The sequence below is a fragment of the Sciurus carolinensis genome, unplaced genomic scaffold, assembly GCF_902686445.1.
Source record: "Sciurus carolinensis unplaced genomic scaffold, mSciCar1.2, whole genome shotgun sequence".
In the NCBI taxonomy this organism is placed as follows: domain Eukaryota; kingdom Metazoa; phylum Chordata; class Mammalia; order Rodentia; family Sciuridae; genus Sciurus; species Sciurus carolinensis.
Window position 1 is genome coordinate 2,282,793 of NW_025920122.1, and position 23,935 is coordinate 2,306,727.

General features: G+C 37.1%; 2 pseudogenes; both read right to left on the reverse strand.

The window, feature by feature from the left end:
• Positions 1 to 338: 338 nt before the first annotated feature.
• LOC124973801 (olfactory receptor 2AJ1-like) lies at positions 339 to 3,249 on the reverse strand (annotated as a pseudogene).
• A 5,102-nt stretch (positions 3,250 to 8,351) lies between these two features.
• On the reverse strand, positions 8,352 to 17,451 carry LOC124973802 (STE20/SPS1-related proline-alanine-rich protein kinase-like; annotated as a pseudogene).
• Between the last annotated feature and the right edge of the window lie 6,484 nt (positions 17,452 to 23,935).

The following is a 23,935-nucleotide window of genomic DNA, read 5'->3' on the forward strand; positions in this document are numbered from 1 at the left end:
ACAGTTAGTCTAAATATCTAGCTGCACAGGAGAAAGTTGTGCCATTTATAAAGGGAGTTACACTGGGAGGACGAGGGAAACTCATAGGGAGCAGTAGAAGAAGCTCAGACCATGTGATTGCTGGGATGAACGCAGTCTTTCTAGAGCTTTTGGAAAAAAATCAGTAAGTGTAATGCAGACACAACTTTTGCCTGGGTTTACTCATGCAACATGTTTATGTTATTTCAACTAAATCTTCAAGATAATAAAAATTTCAGTTTAACCTAAGAACACACATGGAGCCACAGTATTCAGTGCTTCATGATTGAAAGAATTAAAAACACAGACATATTTCCCGTTCATTTTTTATACAGGAAGCTACTTCTGAGCAGGTTTTTCATGGCCATTAGGACATCTTTGTTCCCAAAGGTGTAGATGACAGGGTTGAGTGTGTGCATGATGATGGTGCAGAATATAGCCAGGAACTTATCCTGGCCTGGAGTGTGGTATGACTTAGGCCTCATATACATGAAAATAAAGGGTTCATAGCACATTAAGACCACAACCATGTGGAAGGAACAGGTGAAAAAGGACTTCTTTCATGCCTCCGATGACTTCATCTGGAAGACAATAAGAAGAATTTGCACATAAGATGCGCAGATCATGGAGAAAGGGATGAGCAGGAATATAATAGCACTCATATCAACCCTTTATTCATAGTGTGAGATGTATGCACAGGACAACTTCAACATGGCAGGAACTTCACATCAAAAGTGATCAATGGCCCTAAAGCTACAGAAGAGAAAGTGCAGCACCAGCCCTATGTGGACCATGGTGTTGAGGAGGATCTCAACCAGGAGCACACTGACCCTCTCTCTCATGGCATCAGGTAGCACAGGTGGTGGCAGATGGACACATGGCTGTCACAGGAGGTGGCACTCTTCACCAAGCAGCATGAGGGACAGACATACCCAAATCCCATAGTCTGAGAATGAAATAGCTCAGTTGCCTGACAGAGTCAGCAATCACTTTGGGAACGATGTTGGAAATGTGCAGGATGTCCATGAAGAAGAGATGACTGAGCAGGAAGTACATGGGGGTGTGGAGCCACGAGTCCCAGCAGATGAGCAGGATCATGAGAGTGTTTTCTGTTGCAGTCATGATGAAAATGCCAAATAGGAAGGAGAAGAAGACCAGACTGGTGTGGGAAAAGGAGAAGAGCCCAGGAGGATGAAGTCAGGGATGGCAGTGTAGTTGTCAGGTCTTATACCTATTCTTTTTTCCTACATTGTTGTTTTTCAATTCCTCCTCATAGAATGTTTTGCTGAGAATGTTTTGTAGTGCAGTCTATTTGTAAATTCTTTTAGCTTTTGTTTACCATGGAAGGATTTTACTTCATCTTCAAATCTGAGGATAAGTTTTGCTGGTTATAAGATTCTTGGTTGGCATCCATTTTCTTTCAGAACTTAAAATATGTTGTTCCAGTCCCTTCTAACTCTTAGTGTCTGGGATGAGAAACATGCTAATATCTGTATTGCTTTCCCCTTATATATAATCCGATTCTTTTCTCTCACAGCCTTTAAAATTCTATCGTTATTTTGTATGTTAGGTATTTTCATGACATTGTCCCTTTGTGTGGATCTGTTGTAATTTTGTATTTTTGGTGTCCTGTAAGCCTTTTGCATTTGATTTTCCATTTTATTCTTCAGATTTGGTAAATTTTCTTATATTATTTCATTGAATACATTATTCATACCTTTTGTTTGTATCTCTGTGCTTTCCTCAATAACGACAATTCTTATATTTGATCTTTTTATAATATCCCATAATTCTTGAAGTTTCTGTTCATGATTTCTTACCATCTTTTCTGTTTGGTCAACTTTGTTTTCAAGATTAAATATTTTGTCTTCATTGTCTGAGGTTCTGTTTTCCAAGTGATCTAATCTGTTGGTGATGCTTTTTATTGAACTTTTTGTTTGATTTATTGTTTCCTTCATTTCAAGGTTTCTGTTTTTTTTTCAAATGTCTATCTCTTTGTTGAAATGATCTTTTGCTTCCTGCATTTGCTCTATTAACTGTTGATTGATGCGATCATTCAAAGCCTGTATTTGCTTCCTTATCTCATCCTTTGCTTTTTGGATCATTTTAATTATGTACATTCTGAACCCTTTCTGACATTTCCACTCCCATACTGTCATTGGATTCTATTGATACAGCATCTAGGTTTGTTTGGGACACTTTCTTCCCTTGTTTTTTCATGTTGTTAGCGTATCTTCCCCTCTAACTCTGCAGGTCTGAGGTATTGCACTTTACCTCCTATAGACTTATAGTGTCCCTCCAGGTTTCTACTTTAAAGTGGGACACCAATATTAGCAGCACACCATACAAACAATGTGCATCCTTAACCCAAAAAGTCCCTTTTAAGGTATTAACAGTATTAATAAACAGAGATGATGAGTTTGATTATTATCTACAGAATACACAGTAGGTTTGCAATAAGGACCACAATTTCTAATGGTGAACAAAGAGGATGGAGAGGAGTGTAGGATGTAAGGTTAATGAGATTAGAGCTGAGTCTATAAAGGTACTATGTGATAGAAATAGTAAAAGTGGAATTAAAAAAAATGGTTGGGAACATGAGGGAGTCATGTTGCAGATGTCTACTGTTTCCTTATTGAAATGTTCCATCTACTGTTTATGTGTTGAAATATCCCTCGTATGTCCCCAAACCTAGGGAGAAGATGACTAAGATTCATCAGTGGATGTGTCCTGTCTAGTGGAAACCTTCAGAATGCTCATCCAGCAGGAGCTCAAGATTGGCCTGGTACCTGCCCTGTAGAAGGGGAACACCTCCTATGTGCATGAATTTTTATATTCCTACAAAAATGTGGTCCATCCCCATAAGGAGCTGTAATTGCTGTGTAAAAGGTGTGTTTCTCCTCCAAGCACTGGCTCAGGGTCATCTCCTGGCTTGGTGTTGAGAATGCAAGGCATCACTGTAAACCTTAGTCAACTCTAGAAAGTAGAGTTTTCGGAAGAGAACCTTGTCAGGGTATAAAGATAACCAAGTAGGTTGAGCCCTAGGAGTGTTGGCCTGCTTTGGTTCTGTGGAGCAGATTGGCAAGGGCTCTGGTCTTCCACTGTTGCCTGTCCCCTGCTTATAAGGAAGTTCTCTGCCTCAGGTCTCATTAGTCTGAGGCCTCAGGAAAAGCAACTCCACACTTGACAAGGAATCAGTAGATTACATCTGGGAGGGTTGCTGACCTGCATGTAGCAATAAAAGGGAACCCTGGGGTGAACTGAGGGGGTCCTAGTCCTAGGCAGTTGGTGGTTGGGTACATTCATGCCTTAAATGTATGTGCAGCACCTAACATTGATAGGCATTTGACCTATCATTTAGGAAGCAGGAAAAACAAACCTCCCAGCCCTCCTGAGCTTCTTTGATTATTAGGAAGTTAGGCAACCCCACCAGGCATCTAGGCAGATGAGGTTCACAGGATGTTAGAGGTGACAGCCGCCTGACCTTCCCTAGATATAGATACCTTCATTCAGATATTGAGGAGGAGTAACTTCAAGGAAAGAAATGAGTGGTCTTTGGGTCAAGAGGGAGGACTCCTGTCTTGGGAGCCGTCACTTGGGGAGCTTTTGTTGAGAATGGCTGGGCAAACCCCAGGTTCCACCCTGTGTGATTCCCAGCAGAGGACTGAGGTGTGGGACTTACCCTATAGAAGGAATGTTGCAAGCTATGATGGAATTCTGGGTACCCAAGGAACAGAGTAGTGACCAGGACCTCAGAACCATGCCCTGTGAGGATCCTTCCACAGCAGAGACAATCCCAGCCAGGATTGCCCACACTTTTCTTTTTTTTAATTCATTTTTATTGTACACAAATGGGATACATACTGTTTCTCTGTTTGTACATGCAGTAAAGGCATACTAATTGTGTAGTCATACATTTACATAGGAAAATAGTGTTCGATTCATTGTTATTTTTTCCTTCCCCCACCCCTTCCACCCCTCTTTTCCCTCTAAACAGTCCCTCCTTCCTCCATTCTTACCTCCCTCCCACCTGGACAACAAGTGTGAAAATCCCTCAACCCACACATGTGCCTCACAAATTTACCCCATTTGCTCTGCTGCAAGTGAACTTCTTGGCCACTCTTTGGAAAGTCCACCACGCAGAGAGCTTTGTAAGGTTCCAGCTAAAGTAGATGCCCAGCCCTTCATGGCTCCATATCTCACTCCAAACTCCATAGCATCTTCTGCTCCATCACTGAAATGTGGCTGTACATCTATTCATATTTTTTGAGTGTTCAGGAGTTGGACACCTGAAGCTTCTCAGGACCTTCCTGTTGCTCACCATGCCTGAATCAGAAGTGACCTTCCAAGTCCAGATACTCCTTACACACCTAGAGAACACAAATCCAAGAGAGTTTGAGCCCTCTGATGATGGGACCTGGGGTAGATTACTGAAGGTGTGTGCAGAGGAACCTGTGCTGGTACCACTGGCATCTGTGCATTTGGTCCCAAGTCAGACAAGTCTGACATCCTGCAGCTGGTGGACCCTAGTCTGGGAAGATGTCCTGTTGTGGGGAGAGTGGTTGGGTTATTCTCAGAGGCAGGGTTCTAGTGTAAATTGGGAAAAGGAGTCATGCTGGGGGTGTTTTCTCCTGCAGCTCTAGCACCACCTCAAGTTTCATTACTGCCTCCAGTTTACTTGTTTGCAATTCGAGCAGCATATTATCAAATTCCCTGTGATGGAGGAAGAATAGACCTCAAAACTGTAGGATGACCCCACTCCAGCACCATTCACACAGGGAGAATTTGAGCCATTATGGGTTGCTGTAAATTTTCAGGCAGAGGAGGCAGCTCAGTTGTCACTAAGCAAGCCAGAGGACATAGAACATTATCTTCCAGTTACTATAGGTGGTGATCAAAGCTGCCAGCCCATCCTTTCAAAGAGAGCCACTTTTCCTGGCAGCAACATAAATTTCACTAACAAAACACCAGACACAAGAGGTCGAGAAACTATTAGGCCAGCAGCCCTCCAATTCTGGAATGTTTTCCTGCTGCCCTAGTTGTAAAGTCTTCTATTGCACCTTCCACTTGTGAGCTCCTAAGCATTATTACCCAGTGCCACATCCCCCAGAGCAGCTATTATTCTCCTCCCCTCTGAAATGCTCAATTTCACTTTTTGTAATGGTATTTTTTTCTATCGTTTAGGATGGCGTTGTAAGTATTTTTAACAACAAGCATTAATGTCAACATAAAAGTGCTCAAATATATAAAATATATACAATTTAAATTAATTATCTAGGAAATATCTTCTGAAATGAACACAACTAAATGGCAATCAAAATGGACCAGGGTGCAGTGGTGAGAACACAAAAACCCAGGTATGTTATAAAACTCAAGATAGGGGTAACTATCATTATGATTTATGAATATTTTATCAAATAAAATATTTCATTCCCTAGTGTTGCTCAAAAACTTTTTACAGCTACTGGGTATTTTATCTACAATGTTCAAACAGAACTTGCTCACAAAACTAATTTTGTCTGCTATTCTTACTGAAATCATCTATGATATTAAATCAGAGTTTTTGCTTTCTTGACTCTCACATGACTTGGAAATAGTTGTTTTAGTTATGTAAACTCAGAGTCTTGGTGGGCAAAAGCAGGGAACTAGCAATTTAAAGGCCAGTCTCAGCCACTCAGTGAGGTCCCAAGCAACTTAGCAAGACCCTGTCTCAAAAATTAGCAAGGCTGGGGATATGGCTTGATAGTTAAGCTCCCCAGATTTTTTTTTAAATTGAATTTGGTATACTAAAATTGGATTATTCTCCTTCTTTTCAAATATGTTCTTTCTGTCAACAGTAGTTACATATTTTTCTTTTGACTCAGATTTAGATGTACCACATAGTGTCAGTTAACCATAATATTTAATTTGTTCTTAAGTAATTCCTCTTCCTTAGCTGTTCTTCTCTAATGAAATAATTTGCCATTACTCTTTTAAAACAAAATTTAAAATCTTTCTCTGAAAGATTTTGTTTAAAATGGTTTAAATTTTCTCAACAAGTCCACAAAATACTATTTTATTCTTTGGTTATCTCTCAATATTTGTCATAAATGAAATACATTTGCCTATGAGAAAGCTAACAAAGATTTGGTCTCATGTCAAAACTCATTGAAAAATAAATGCAATAAATATTTTCAAAGTTAATGCAGTAAAGTAGACCATGTAGCTGAGTTAGAAGTTATTTTAAATTGTATTCCTACTAGGATATAGAAGATCATCATATTATTATGTGAAATATAAGAGTTTTAATTAAGTTTGGAAAATAATCATTTTATTTGCTATTTGGGTATTCACTTGCTATTTAAATACCTGAATTTTAAATGAATTTATTTTACAAGGTTTTGTTTCATATTATTTCTCTGGAAAAAAGTAGAATACACACAATTCTTTCAAATTGTTCAAGAAGACAAAAAATAATTGATTAAATTGATAATTTTCACAGTGCTAATGGGATATGTTCCTTAAGTATTTGCTAGAAATAATTTTAATGTGTTTCTATATAATCAGGTCTATTGGTTTACATTTATTGTAGTTATAAAAAAATTTAATCACCAAAAATATACACATAAAATTTATTTTACTAATTTGCACAATATTTACTTAATATTATTTTTATAAAATAATTTTACTCCTAAAAATGACCTCCTTTAATGCATACTATTTGTGTATGTGGAACTTGAAATACAGTATTGCTTCTTTCTTTTATTCAAAAAAATTTTAATACCTATGAAGTATACATAAATTATTTTCTCTGAAATATTCTATTTTCTAAGTACTTAAACTTTTGTTGTGCTTGACTATATTGCAGCGAATCAGTGATAAATATAAACTTTAAATTTTGTCTTCCCCATCTTACAAAAACAACAAAACAACCTAAACTTATTTAGTATACATAGTGCACAGTGAATTACAGTATGAATTTAGAAATCTAAACCTATTTGAATTTATATAAACCTCATAAAATGGGTTGTTTGAATGTATACAATTTGTTTCCATTGCAATTATATGTGACATAATGGTAGTTAAGCTAGTCAGGAATTAGAATGCAAACATTCTTATTTGTAATGAAATAATAAGAAGCTATTCTTAGGTACCATAAAAATATACTGTATATTTCTATAATTTATCATAGATTTGATTTATTAAAACTAAGGAGATTTTAGAATTTAACCTACATTTCTTTTGACTCTTATTATTAGAAATGTTAAGCAGAAGGTTATGTGGGTTAAAAGTATTTATTCTTGAAACTTGGCAGCATTTTGCCTTTCAGTCATTTTACAACCCTTATTATTGTTACTACATTTAGGTATTCTGCAGACTTTCAAGTAAAATTCTGGTTATGGTATTTTCAAGTTTATTACCTGTAGAATAACAAATACTATCTCTTACGGATAGCCAAATCAGAGATGGATATAGTTAGCAACCTAACAGAATGGCAACATTTTTAATAACATCCTAAATATTGCAGTGAAGCATGTCTTACATATGTCACCTTATGTAGAGAAGATTTTAGATCTGAGACTACTCCAGAGGAAATCAGCCTCAGAAACATTCTTCATGTGAAGGTTTGCAAGGCACCTCCCTCTCCCAAGCAAATCAAAAGAATAAGCATCAAATTTCCTAATTCAAAAAGTAGAATTTAAAAGTACTCCACAGATACACCTGAATATTTCATTCATTTCATTTAAATAACAAGGGACTAACTGCAAGAAGCATATAATCAAATACTTTTGTTCAATAGGTTAAGTTTGTATGCTCAAATATATGAAAAATAATATTTACAGTCAGTTTTATAACTAGAATTCAAGTTTGCTAATAAATCTTAATTTTATAAATGTATTGATTTTGAAATACAGCATGAAAGAGGCAGTAATGTCAGATATACAATTAAATTATTATAACAGAAATAACAACAATGAAATGAGAAAGAGGTTTCTGATAGAAAATTTCTTTGTTATCAGTAAATAGGAACACCTGAGTGTATTTCAGATTCTTTTCATTTAAAGGTTATCAGAATTGATTGCTAAGAATATTAAATAGCCTCTTGAAAAATCAGCAACACTCAGGCAGCTATAGCATTTGCTTGGTCTCATATAGTGATTTGGTAGAGAATAAAGCAGGACTCAGAGTGTTGCAAATTTTAAAAATTAAATTTTATCCCATTTTATTGAAGCTAGCCTCTTCACAATCTTCTGATTTTTCTGGGACTTGGAAGTGAGGGGGTGGGATGAAGCGGACAGGGATTGGGTATGGAGGAGGGCATGACAGATCATGATGACGGCCAGGGACATACATCAGCTCACACTGAGTTCAGCAAACCCATTTAGCTTCTCTTCATCAGGAATCTCTGATCCTTAACAGCCAGAAGCCAACTTAAATTTAAATGTTTTTAAAGCTTTGCATCATCTACAATCTGCTGTAAGTTAGCAGCCTCTGTAACTACATCAGGACTATCAAACCAGTCAGCAGAGAAGAGCTCCTGAGATATACCATTATCCATATCTCTTCATGGAGAAAACTCAAATCAAATATCATTAAGTTCTTTCTGGAGTTTCTCCATCTTAAAACAAGGTGCACAACACAAGAAGTTTCTCTGTAGTCTTCATTCACATTGGGTTGGCCCCGAGAGTTGTGCACAGAGGGTGACTCTTTGCTGGGGGATGCTGATATTCACCAAGACCTCTGGATTTTCTTCTTAGCCTTCATGACTTTTCCTGAGAGGTGGCTGTTTTCCCCTCTTCACTTTTCTCATCCACCTTTTTGTCATCCATTCCCAGTTTCCACATTTAGTTTTATGGAGGTGTCCACTTGACAATGGAACTTCTCTTACCTTCTTGGCTCTTTGGTCTATGTCTGGCATCTGGTAAGCAGACTCTCAATCAGGTACTCTCTGTTGTTGGATTTCTGGAAGAGTTTGCATTTTGAAAGTTCTGCTGCTGTGGGCCTTTTGCAAGGATCTTTTTGAAGACACAGTGAAAGTAATTTTCTAAGGTCTTGCTGTAATTTTTCATCATTTATCTTCTACTTTGGTTTCTAAAGTGGGTGTATCGTTTCACAAAGTCAACATTAACACTTTCATGGAAGGTTATTTGTGATAAGGTGCTGCTCTTGATACTAATACAATGGCATAATTCCCAAGCTCCACATGTCAGCCTTGAAGTTGTAGCCTCTTACCAGTTTCATGGCATCATGGTGCCATCCAACAAGGCATGCCAAGAAATGTTTTTCTTACTTTATTCCTTGCAACATCTTCCCCTGTTGCTAAGAATTCCCTTATCCCCAAATCTGCTATTTCTACCAAACCATCCTCACCCAGAGGAATATTACCAATTTAAATTCTCTGTGAATCTGAACATTTCTGTGTAGATAAGTCTAAGCCTTCCACAACCTCTTTAAGAATTATTTGATCTTCCAGAACCCCGTTATTGTGCTCCCTTTGGTTGACAATGAATCTCTTTGATGTCCAACTTTGAGTCTTCACTTCACAATTTCATGACCAACCAAAGTTCATTTTTTAGCATAAAAGAGGTGTAATAGGTCACTACATTGTGATGGTTGCACTGACTCATGGCTTGAATTTCTTTTAATAGTTCATCCACACTGGTCTGTTATTTTGTCAGTTTGATAACTTTATTGCTACACGTTCTTGCTGGGGCTTGCATAGGGCAGCCTGAACCACAATAGTAGCTCTACTTCCCATAACTTTCTTCAGCTTATATGCAATCCTGTAGATGGGCCAGCCCACTGTCTATGCTGCCAGGGCCAGGGCCAGGCTGGGGCCAGCTGTGACTGGGGGAGGCACTGTTGTCACAGCCACAGGAGCCTCTGACTTGCTGTCCCTTGGACTGCCTCCTGGAGAAGCTGGATATGCATACTCAAGTTGCGGGACTCCACTATGATTCTGCCAGAGGAGAGCAGGAAAACACACAGGCAGCAACAACCTTTCACTTGAAACTTCCCTTGCCTGTCCACAGACACCTCTTCACCAGCATACACCCTCCCAGCCTGAAACATCCAAAGAATTATTGCTCATTTTCATTGACACATGCAATAAAATTCTATAAGTCAAAGAGTGAGAAAACAAGTCATTCTCAGTTCAATGAAGGATCATTACTAGGTTTCAATGCAAAAGTTAAGATATTGGAAGTTTTCTTTGTATAGGAAATGATCAATTCAAGAAAAAGTAGCTATAAATTGTTGAACAGTGATGTTATTCCATCAGGAGGGAAAAAATCACCTTACTTTTATCCACTAACTAAAGTATACTGCTGATCCCCATGTATTCCAATAAGATTTGTATTACTACTCTTAAGGCAATTTCTTGAATAATCAAATACTAGCAGGAAATAGTTTTCATTAAAACAAAACAAAACAAAGCAAATCCAGGCATGTAATAAATTCATACTCAAAGATACTAAGAACATGCAAAAAGAAAAAGGAAAATAAGATTTTGAATCCATCCGATTTATTGACTCCTGACTTTACTTTTTGCACTTTAGGGATCTTGTTAAAGAAGTCAGATCCTAAGCTGACATGGTGGAGATTTGGGTCTATGTTTTCTTCTATTAGGTTCAGGTCTCTGTTCTAGTACCTAAGACTTTGAACCATTTTGAACTGATTTTTCTGTAGGGTGATAAATAGAGGTTTAATTTCACTTTGCTACATAAGGATTTCCAGTTTTTCCAGTACCATTTGTTGAAGAGGCTATCTTTTCTCCAATGTATGTTTTGGGCACCTTTGTCTCTTAGGAAATAACCCTATTTATGAGAAAATAATTACCACATTCACTTCATATAAAGCATGAATCTCCTGTATATGTAAAGAACTGAGAAAACATAATACACCAAAAAAAATAAATGGCCTAAGAACTGAACAGACACTTCACAGAAGAAGAAATACAATTGATTAACAAACATATGAAAAAGTGTTCATCATTTTTAGCAATTAGAGAAATGCACATCAAAACTACTCAGATTTTATTTCACTTAAGCCAGAATAGCAATTATGAAGAATGCAAGCAACAATAGTGTTGGTGAGCATGTGGAATAAAAGGTACACTCATACACTTCAGAGTGAAACCACTCTGCAAAGCAACATGGAGATTTCTCAGAAAACTTGGAATGGAACAACCATTTGACCTAGTTATCCCACTCCTTGGTTTATACCCAAAGGACTTAAAATCAGCATACTATAGTGACACAGTCACATCAATGTTTATAGCAGTTCAATTCACAATAGCTAAACTAAGAAACCAACCTAGACGCCCTTCAACAGATGATAAAGATGTGGTAAATAAACAATGGAATATTACTTAGTCTTAAGACAGAAATTATGGCATTTTCATGTAAATGGATGGAGCTGGAAAATATCATGCTAAGCTAAATAAACTGATCCCAAACAACCAAAAACTGAATGTTTTCACTGATATTTGGATGCTGATCCATAATGGGGGCATGGGGAATAATGGAGGAACTTTGGATTGTGCAGAGGGCTCCGAGGGGAGAGGAGGGATGTGGGTAAAAAAAGGAGAGTGGAATAAGACTGACATTATTACACTGTATATATGTATGATGAACTATCAGTGTGAGTCTGCACCATGTACAGCCACAGGATGGAGTAGTTGTGCTCTATTTGGGTACAATGTGTCAAAATGCATTCTACTGTCACATATAACTAAAATAAATTAAAATTTTTCAAGAAACAAAATAAAAAATTATGGGGAAAAAGAAACCTTAACTCTCTAAATGTAATACTGTTTTATATAATAAAAATATATACTCTTTATAACATCATTGAGTTTTTGTATAATTAAAAGTTATATGCTATAAAAACAACAAAAAAAGAACAGAAAAATTAAAATATATTAATATCCCAAGACATTTTTTAATCACACAAAAAAAGTGAAACTTTGTAATAACAGTTTCAGAGAAAAAAACATAGTACCCAAAAAGGAAAACTTAATTAAAAGTGGATTTATTTAGGTAAAGTTACTAAAGCAATGGAAGCCAAAGAAAACATGTAGATATTTATTTCTCATATTTATTGTTTCACACAGGTGTGTCCCCCAAGTAATTATCTTTATTTCATATATTAAATTAAATGTGGATAATATATCATAGAATTTTGTGCTGAGGAAGTTACATTTGTATTTCAACATACCTGTCTGTTAAATTCTCTGTGTATCCTTTCTGAGAGGTAATATCTAAGAAAAGAAGAAGAAGAAGAAAGAAGAGTGAATTATTAAGGATCAAAGCCAACACTAACACATTTGAATAAAGTAATATGGTGGAATATGTATATGTGTGAATATGAATATTATATCAGATTATGTAAATTTTACAATGATACACATAAGTATAAAAATGCATATATGATTATACCATAAAGTGTAAAGTGAATGTTATATTATAAATGTATAAGTTAAAATAATAAATATTAATATAAAATATTTAAATGTTTAAATGGAGACTTCTGCTTGGGAGAGGTAGACCCAGAGACCCAGGCCCAGCCCAGTCCAGCCCCAGCCTACAGTTTAGAGTACAAACTGTGGTTGAACATCTGTCAACAAGTGGAGGCACCTCTGCCCACTAGCAGGGATTATACCTCACCTGGAGGCCACCATCCCTAGAGGGGGAGCATCCTTTTTGGGACACTGCTTATCAAGTTCCTCCAAGACATCAGGATTCTGAAGACTAGGAGTTTATAACAGTACAGTAGAGTTTTATAGTAGATTTTTTATTATTAGTAATATTATAATTATTCCTATACCTATGATTATTCCTACTTTTCTTTTATTAATTTTTTTCTCATCCTATTTTCCTCTTATCTCTTGTCTCTTTGGAGACACTTTCTCCCTTTTCACATGCTGACAACCATTTTTTTTCAATTCCACTTTCACTACTTCTATGACATACTACCTCTATAGACACACTTCTTATCTCATTAACATTGTATCCTACACCTCTCCTCATCATCTTTGTCCACCTTTAGAAATTGTGGTCCTTATTCCAAACTGACTGGCTAAGCTGTAGATAATAATCGAACTCATAATCTCTGTTTAAGACAATATGGTTAACATCCTTAAAAGGAACTATTTGAGTGAAGGATGCATATTGTTTGTTGGTGTGCTGCTTATATTGATCTCTCACTCCAAGGTGAGGTATTGGAAAACCAAAGGGACACTGTAAGTCTGTCTATAGGGGGGAAACTGCAATACCTCAGATTTGCACACCTGGAGGTGAAGATACATGAACACTATGAGAAAACAAGGGAAGAAAGTGTTCCAAACAAACCTAAATGCTACATCAATAAAATCTAATGACAGCATGGCACAAAATATGTCTGAAAGGGAGTTCAGAATGTATATAATTAAAAAGATCAGAGAAACAATGATATAAATAAATGCAGGCATTGAATGATCCCATCAATCAATAGTTAAAAGATCAAATGCAGGAAGCAAAGGATCATTTCAATAAAGAGATAGAGGTTCTGAAAAATAAAAGAAACAGAAGTCTTTGAAAGGAAGAAAATAAAAAAACCAAGTTAAAAACTCCTTAGAAAGCATAACCAACAGGTTAGAACACCTGGAAGACAGAACATCAGACAATGAAGATAAAATATTCAATCTTGAAAACAAAAGTTGACCAAACAGAAAAGATGGTAAGAAATCATGACTGGAATATCCAAGAATTATGGGATATTATGATAAGACCAAATTTAAGAATTCTTGGGATTGAGGAAGGCACAGAGAAGCAAATCAAAGGAGTGAGCAATCTATTCAAAGAAATAATATCAGAAAATTTCCCAAATTCTGAAGAATGAAATGGAAAATCAAATATAATAGACTTACAGGACACCAAATATACAAAATTACAATTGACCCACACCAAGGCACATTATAATGAAAAAGCCTAACATACAAAATAAAGATAGAATTTTAAAGGCTGCAGGAGAAAATAATCATATTACATTCAGGAGGAAACCAATATGAATATCAGAAGATTTCTCAAACTAGTCCCTAAAAGCTAGAAGGTATTGGAACAACATTTTCAAGCTCTGAAAGAAAATGAATGCCAACCACGAATCTTATACCCAGAAAAACTTACCTTCAGATTTGATGATGAAATATAATCCTCCTAAGATTAAAAAAAAGTTAAAAGAATTTACAAATAGAAAGCCAGCACTACAGAATATTCTCAATAAAATATTCCATGAAGAAGAAATGAAATACAACTTTGTAAGTCAGCATAGGAAAGAACTACCCTAAAGGAATAGCCAAATAAAGAAGAAATCAAGTCAAGTTAAAAATAAAAAATAAGCCAAAATGACTGGAAAAATAAATCATATCTCAATAATAACCCTGAATGTTAATGGCCTGAGCTCATCAATCAAAAGACTGATACTAGCAGATTGGATTAAACAGAAAGATCCAACAATATGCTGCCTTCAAGAAGTTCATCTCATAGAAAAATATACCCACAGACAAAAGGTAAAAGGATGGGAAAATATAGCATGCACATGGACACAGTAAAAACACTTGGGTATTCATCCTCGTATCAGATAAAGAAAATTTCAAGCCACAATTAGTTAAAAGGGATAAAGAAGGACATTTCATACTGCTTAAGGTAAGCATAAATCAGCAAGACATAAAAGTTATAAATATTTTGCCCCAATCAATGGTTCATCAATGTATGTCAAACAAACCCTTCTCAAATCCAGGAACCAAATAGAACACAACACAGTAATACTAGGTGACTTTAATACACCTCTCTGAGCACTGGACAGATCTGCCAAAAAAAAATCAAAGAGAGGAATAACAATAACAAATAATTGAAGAGAGGATCTCAATAACAAAATGGATAATTTAGACTTAACAGATATATATAGAATATTCCACCCATCAATGAGTGAAAAAATTTTATTCTCAGAATCACATGAATCCTTCTATAATGTAGACCATATGTTATACAACAAAGTTACTCTTAGGAAATACAAAAAGATAGAGATACTACCTTATAGTCTATCAGATCATAATGGATTGAAATTAGAAATAAATGACAAAATAAAAAACAGAAACTATTCCAACATCTGGAGATTAAATAATATACTATTGAATGAGGCATGAATAACAGAGGACATAAGGGGGGAAATAAAAAAATTCTTAGAGGTAAACAAGGACAAAGATACAACCTGTTAAATTTCAGGGACACTATGAAAGCAGTAATAAGGAAAATTCATTGCATGGAGTGCACTTAATAAAAGAAGAAAAGTCAACAAATAAATGACCTAAACTACAGCTCAAAACCCTAGAAAAAGAAGAACAGATCAACACCAAAAGTAGTAGAAGACAGTAAATAGTTAAAATCATGGTTAAAATCAATGAAATTGAAACAAAAGAAACAATCAAAAAAGTGACAAAATAAAAAGTTGGTTCTTGGAAAAAATAAACAAAATTGATAAACACATAGCCACAATAACAAAAACAAAGAGAGAGAAAACTCAAATTACTAAAATTTGAGATCAAAAAGGAAATATCGCGACAGACACTATTGAAATACAAAACACAATTAGATGCTATTTTGAAAATCTATACTCCAACAAAATAGAAAATCCTGAAGACATCAACAGGTTTCTAGAGACATATGATCCACACAAACTGAATCAGGATGACATACACAATTTAAATAGATCAATTTCAAGCAATGAAATAGAAGAAGTCATCAAAAGTCTACCAACAAAAAAGTTTGGGACCAGATGGATTCTGAACTGAGTTCTACAAGACCTTCAAAGAAAAGCTCTTTCCAATACTCCTCAAAGTAGTCTATGAAATAGAAGAGGAGGGGACCATTCCAAACTCATTCTATGAAGCTAATATCACCCTGATACCAAAATCAGACAAAGATACATCAAGGAAAGAAAATTTCAGATCAATATTCTTCATGAACATAGATGCAAAAATTCTTAGCAAAATTTTAGCAATTTGCATACAAAAACATATTTAAAAAATTGTGTACCATGATTAAGTGGGTTTCATCCCAGGGATGCAAGTTTGGTTCAACATTCAGAAATCAATGAATGCAATTCAACATGTTAACAGACTTAAAGTTAAGAATCATGATTATTTCAGTAGATGCAGACTTAAAGTTAAGAATCATGATTATTTCAGTAGATGCAGTAAAAGCATGTGATAAAATACAACATACCTTAATGCTCAAAAAACTAGAAAAAATAGGGATAGTAGGAACATCCCTCAACATTGTAAAGGCTATCTATGCTAAGCACAAGGCCAACATCATTCTAAATGGAGAAAAACTGAAAGCATTCCCTCTAAAAACTGTAACAAGGCAGGGATTCCCTCATTCATCACTTCTATTCAATATCATCCTTGAAACTCTAGCCAGAGCAATTAGACAGACTAAAGAAATTAAATGGATATGAATAGGAAAAGAGGAACTTAAGTTATCACTATTTGCTGATGACATGATTATATATTAAGGGGAACCAGAAAATTCCACCAGAAAACTTTTAGAACTCATAAGTGAATTCAGAAAAGTATCAGGATATAAGATTAATGCTCATATATCCAATGCATTTTTATACATAAGTGATGAACCTTCAGAAAGAGAAGTTAGGAAAACTACCCCATTCACAATAGCTTCAAAAAAAATTCAAAACCAGCCTCACTGACAGCAAGGCATTAAGCAAGTCAGTGAGACCCTGTCTCTAAATAAAATACAAAAAAAATGTAGGACTGGGGATGTGGCTCAGTGGTTGAGATCAATTCCAGGTACCCTCCCAAAACATAATAAAATAAAAATAAAAATTTTTCCCATTTTTAAACTGGATTGCTGTTGCTTTCTTGCTATGGATTTGGATTCTGTTATCTACCCTCGGCACCAGTCCTTTGTCTGAAGAAGAGTTGGCACATACTTTCTTCTGTTCTCCAGCTGTCTCTTTTCTCTACCCACAAAGATATTTTAGCTCTATGAAACCCATTTGTCAAGTTTTGCTTTTGTGAACTGTGCTGTTGGGGTCCTGTCCATAAAATAACTGGCCTGTGTTAATGTCCTAAATTGTTTCTCCTCTTTTGTTTTAGTAGTTCCAGAGTGTTGGGTCATACCTTAAGGTATATGTCTTGATTTGATTTTTGTACAGGGTGAGAAAGAGGAATCATGTTTCCATCTTGTAAATTCATCCAGTTTCCCAGCACCTTTTGCTGAAGAGTTTGTTTTTTCTTCACTGTAGTTTTTGATACCCTTGGCAAGATCACTTGTGGATATGTGGGCCTGTTTCTGACCTGTCTATTTCTGTTCCCTGGGTCTCTGCATCTGTTTTTATGTCAATACCATTATGTCTGGCTACTATGGCTCCATAGTCTGTCTTGAAATCAGGCATCATGTACTCCTGGCTTGCTTATGGTTCAGGAGTGCTTTGACTATTTGAGAGATTTTTGATTCTCTATGAACTCTAGGATTGTTTTTCTCTAGTCTGTGAAGAATGCCACTGTTCTCTTGATGTGGATGACCATTACATCTGTGAAATGCTTTGAGTAAAACCGACATTTAAATAATATTAACCCTTCCAATACATAAACATGTGAGGTTTTATACCATCTTTTTTTAATTTATTTTCATTAGTTATACATGATAGTAGAATGCACTTTGATACATCATAAATAGATGGAGCATGATTTCTCATTCTTCTAGTTGTGTATGTTGTGGAATCCCACTGGTTGTATAGTTACATACGTACATAAGGTAATAATGTCCAATCTAGACTACTATCCTTCCTACCCCATTTCTTTGTCTGTTATCTGTTGTAGACTTGGTTTGTCACCGTATTTTGGCTACTTGGAATCATGTTGCTGTCATGAAAAATGGGAGTGCAGAGAACATTTAGAGAATATGATTCATTTCTTCTGGTTATATACTCAGTATAGAATTGTTGGATCATTTATTTCTCTTTTTTCCCATTTTATTAGGAAACTCCAAATTATTTTGTACTGTGATTGCACCATTCTGGAATCCACCAGTAGTGTATGAATATCAAAAATTCTCCACATACTCACCAACACCTGCTTTTTAAAAAAGAAATAATAGTCATCTGCAATAATTTGACTACACTGAGTGTCTCCCCAAAAGGTTCATGCGTTGGATGATTGGCCCTCAGTGTGGCAAAGTTAGGAGGTATGGAAACCTTGAGAGATGGAACCTAGTGAATGTTGATTAGTTCATTGGGGCATTGCCCTCCGAAGCTATTTATTCTGGTCTCACAGAGTTTATTAGTTATTACTGGAGAGAGCTCTTATGAACAGAAAAAGACTGGACATTCCTCACTCTCTGTCTCCCGCATCACCTTGTGATCTCTCCTCCTTTTGTTCTTTCCCAAAAGGATGTGTTCTTCCTGGATATGATGAGATACGCAGGTGTTTGAGATTTTAATTCTCAAAACTGAGCTTACAACCTTTTGTCTTTTGAAGTGATCCAGTTTCAGGCATTTCATTATACCAGCAAAAATGGGCAATTATGCCAAATTGTTTCCACAGAGTTGTCAAGAAAACACCTGTATAAAAAGAAGATTGTTACAGGTGATTCTGATGAAAGTTCCAAAGTCAAAGACACTATAGAACAAAACTCAGATGGAATTGATACCCTATTAGACAATAGGGTGAAGATCCTCTTGGTTATGAAGTGACAATCAAATGTTCCTTCATTGTATTCATGCCATGGGGATTGATGGAAGGACAGGTTTAAGAGCAATGACCTCAGGTATTTGTGGAGGAAATTTCTGAAGAGGAAATTATTCAGTTTGGGGTTCTGATATTCTTGAGGTTCTCAAGGAGATTTACAGTGAGACACAGGAGAGAAAGAAAACAGAGTAGAAAGATGTATAGCCTGGCTAGAGAAAGAACAAAGAACTGTCCAGGAGAATGAAATGAAGGAAAGGCCCAATGAGCAATAACTTGCTAAAGAGATTAGTTAAGATAAAATGGGGCCATGTGCTAATGAAGAAGACAATAAGAAAAGGTCCCAGAAGGCAACACAGAAGTTGGCAGGGCTGACCCTCTTCACAGGTGCAGAGGCCTAAAGGAAAGAAGTGTATCAGAGAAGGCACGTGATGCTCTTCATGGGCTAGCTGCCAAAACCCTTTTCAGAATTGTGCTTTCTGACTTTCTGTTAAAGCACTCCACAGCAGCATCCATGGCTCAAGCATACCCAGGGCCTGGTCACACTGATGTTATAACTCTGTGGGTATCTACATGATGCTGGTTATGCTTGAATCAGTGATTAAATCATGGCTGCTTCAACGAAGATTCTAAAAGGAAGCCTGGGATGTCAGGCTAACATTGGCTGCAGGATGGAGCTGTCATGGAGATCTGTCAATTGGTGGTTCCTGGTGTATTCATGGGGATGGGGCCATCACTAGGAGTAAGCAAGGGTAAGGTAACCATCAGATTGCAGTTGCAGACCTGGAAAGTTTCAAATATCAAGGCAAAGCCTCAGAGAGCATCTGCTCAGGATTACAGACAGCAAAATCATGGGCGTGGTGCTGCCCAAGGCCCTGTGGGTCTACTCCCAACCACAGTGTGCAGAGCATGATGGACATGTAGCTTTCGGACTCAGCGACTTCCCTGCTATGCTTCAGAATTGCTAGGTCCTGTGAAAACTATATTTTGGCTTATGTTAAGAATGTTTATTCTATGCTTGCTTTGCCATGGTGTCTAAAATATTTTTTTATTTGACAGGCTCACACTGGAATTTTGCCTTGAGTTTTAGATATGACATTGGAGTTGGACTTTTGAATGATGCTGAACTGAATCAAGACTTTGAGACTGGGCATCAAATAAATGCAGTTTTCATTGTGAGTCAACATGGCCCTTTCATGCCAGGGGAAGAGTGCTGTGGTTCGAATATGCTTTGAGTGTGTGCCCAATGGGAGCATGGTCCTCACCATGGTGACATTGGAGGCAGTGGCCCCTTTACAGGATGGACCTGATGAAAGGCAATTAGGTCGCTGGGACACTGGCTTGGAAGGGATTAATGCTAGTCTCACTGATGAGGATGAGGTGGGGTTTTTTGTTTACTTATTTTGTTTTGTTTTCATGAGACTGCATTTTTATAAAAGAAGAAGGGTAGGATCCTCCCACTAGCTGACTTTTTCTCTCATGTGATTTCTCCTGAGTTCCTGTTATGATGCCATCTACCATGAGGATCTTACCAGGGGACAATCATGTAGGAAGGCTTGATTTTGAACTTGCAGTCTCCCAAGCTATGAGCTAAATAAACCTCTTCATCTTGCATTGCACAAGCCTCAGGTTACAGCAATGCATGACAAACTAAGACCTCATGCTAATAGGCATAAGGTGACATGGCATGTAGCTTTGAATTGCAATGTCCTAATTAGTGTTATTGAGTGCAGGTCATGGTATTGTTGCCCATTTGTATGCCCTTTTATAAGGACATTTATTCAAATAATACATTTTTGATGTTTTTTGTTCTTTAATACTTTCATAGGAGTTATTTATTCATTTTAATATGGTTTTTCCAATTGCAAAATTCTCTCAATTTTCATTTGTTTCTTTTCCAGGCTCTTAAGCACAGATGATTCTCAACTTACAATGTAGCTGTGAGATGAAACACCGCTTTAAGTTTAGGTACAGTTAACATAGCTCACCTTGTGAACACCTTAGCTTACCAAAGCTATGCTCAGAGTCCTGAAATTAGCCTAGCATTGGGCAAAATCATATACATGAATCCAACTATATAGCAATATGACAAATAGCTCATGAAAACTGTAAGTACACTTTAACAGGATAATTTAATTCATTTTCATTCAAGGTGATTGTTGGTAGACAAGGTCTTGTACAACCATTGTGCAACTGTGCTTTGTTTTATTGTACTTCCTTTCAGTCTTTCTTCCTGGCCTGGAATGGATGTGACGTGTTCCCCGAAAATTCTGCATTGATATAGGGATATCTGGGGGTAAGGTGATTGAATTATGAGAGCTGTAACCTAATGATTTCCTTGTGCTGTCTTGCTTTGGACCCAGAGCAATGTCATGACTGACTGTGAACTAAACCTCTGGAACTTTGAGCTAAAATATGCTTTTCCTTTTCTATGTTTTTCTTGTTAACTGTTTGGGTCACAGCAATAAAAAGCTGTCTAACACACTCCCTCTCTTACAGTTAGTTCTTTGTAGATTACTGATTGTAGTAGTATGCTTTATTCCTTGCTTATTATTTGTGTGTTAAAGAATTTTGCTTCATGTTTAATAAGATTCTTTAAAAACATCTTTTCCTTATAATAAACTATTTTGAAATTATAGCAACTTAACAATATTGTAAAGATTAGAAGAAAACAGAATACAACATAAAATGCACTAATGGGAAAATATTCCACTCACATTCTGTTCTGCCAACTCTTTGTCAGGTTTTTCTGTTAGAATAATGAAATTATTTTGATTTTTTCTTCATGCTGAATGAGTTTCCTTTGAACAGCTGTTTTAAATTGTTCAGCTGAGAGTTATCCCAGCTAGATTTACTCTAGAGGAGGAAATCTAACAAGCTAATACCTGGTCAATTTTGGCTCATTGCTTTGAGTTTTTGGTGAGGTCATGTTTTCTGAGGGCTCTTAATACTCATTGGCCTGTGACATCATCTGGACATTGAAGGAGTAGGAATTTATTTCAGTCATCCTAATTTAGAACTTTGTTTCTGCTTAGGTTTATGAAAATAAAAATTCTTACCAAGCTATTTATTCTCTCTGATCCTGTAGTCACTTTTATTGTTCCAGCTCTCTTTGGCACTCAGGCAAAAACTTTGTGATAGTCTCCTTTTGGTGTGATGTCACTGTTTCCACACTAGAGTGCAATCCAAGTCCCAGTTTTTACCAAATTCACATTGTTGGTGTGTTGTTCAAAAAGAAAAAAGAGAGAGCCTAGAAAGAGAAGTCTGTATCTACAAGTCATTCCCTGGGGCCAGGATAGACCCAGACGTTTTGCCCACAGATACCAGTCTGTGACCAACAATTCTTCCAGTCTGTCAATCTGTGTTACATTCTTGGCCCACAGCCTACCAAAAGCAGCACATCACAGCGGTAGGACAAAACTCACACTGCTATTGGCTACCTCTTGCTGAGGTGGACTTTTGACCCACAACCATTGTAAACAAACACAGGTGTTGCTGGCTGAAATAATGTATGATAGACTGGAGTTGCATGTCTTCTCCTGACACTGTAGGTGTTCTACAGTCTGCATGGACAGGAAAGCATGGGTATGGAGGGTCTTAAAACTTGTCCAATATTAGGTTTCACCAGGGCAATAATAACTTCCAGAGCAAAGTCTTGTAATTACTTACAACACTGCTTTTCCCCAGGAAATGGGTCTTCTACCACACTGCTGCCTGATATTGGGGTAATATTGGTGAAGGCAGGAACTTGGCTACACAGGTCAATGTTGAGCTAGGTTATCCTGCCTCTCTGAGTGGCAATGATCTTTGAAGTCTCAGGGCTGCAGCAAAGCCCACACTGAAGCTGGTGCTAAAGCAGGCTCACATATGATTTCATCCCAATGATGTAGAGTTCCCACTTAATAACAAAGTGATTCTAGAGTCCTATGTCTGAATGTTTGTCTGTTGAGATCTGTGTTGCCCAATGTTGGGGGACAGGTGGTGGAGACAACCCCTTGGCTGCCAACACTAGTGCTTAACTTGGATATGCCTGAGTTTTGCAGCCACAGAGTCCTGCACAGACTTACAAGGAGGGTGGTGTGAACTGGACCCACTCCAAGGCTGGAAACAATGCAGGCTGAACTGAGTCTGTGCTGGTGGTGCACAGGTGTCGTAGTTAGTGGACTAATGCACTAATTAGGTTAAAACTCTCATAACCCTATCATCTCACCTCTAAACTTTCTTGCATTTTCTTACATGTGAACTTTTTGGAGACATGTCATATCTGAATGATAACACCAGGTCTCTGCCTGAAGCTGGTCTAGAGCCTCCATCTGCATACTCTGGCCTGTTCACAGGCACTTCTGCACTTGGTTTCATGGAGACAGGATTGCACTAGAATCTAAGAGAAAGTCTTTTCTGTCTTTCATGTCAGTAGTCTTGACTCATATCTTTCAAGCCATGAATTTGTAAAAGATTAGCCAGATATAAAAATGAAGATGAGGCAGAAGAGATGCTGAGTGGAGTCTGGCTTCCAGGTCTGCCTCCCAAGGTTGGAGGAGGTGTACAGGCTGTCAGTATCCTGGTCTAGTGAATTTCCATGCTTAGTTCATGGGAATGGTCTGGCCTGATACTGGATTTCATGTCTAAGCCCTGAACTTAATTCTCTCTTACTCCCTGAAGAGGGGAGTAATTTCTTTCCATGCTGAGCCTCTTAGGATTGGGGTTGGGGTGATGTGTCGGAAGCTCTTTCTACCTTCTTCAAGAAGTCTTTTGTTATACTAAAAACTGGTACCACATCCTCTCACTTGATTTTTTTTTAGCTCTTTTGAAGATAGTTTGGTCCATGAATGCTATGGGTTGAATATGTGGCATTCCCCAAAAGCTCACGTGTGAGACAGTGCAAGAATGTCCAGAGTTGGTGTGATTAGGTTAAGAGAGCCTTCAGCTAATCAGTAGTTGTATGTTTCATCCCTGGTGGCCAGGACTCTCTTTATCTATCTCTCTGTGCTTCTCAGTTGTAATGTTCTGAGCTGATTTCCTCTGCCATGCCCTTCTGCCACCATGTTCTGCCTCTCCACAGGCCCAGAGTTATGGATTCAGTTGAACATAAACTGAACCTCTGAAACCATGTGTGCCAAATAAACTCTTCCTCTTGTATATTGTTCTCCTCAGGTCTTATGGTCACAGTGATGAAAACAACTGACCAAATAA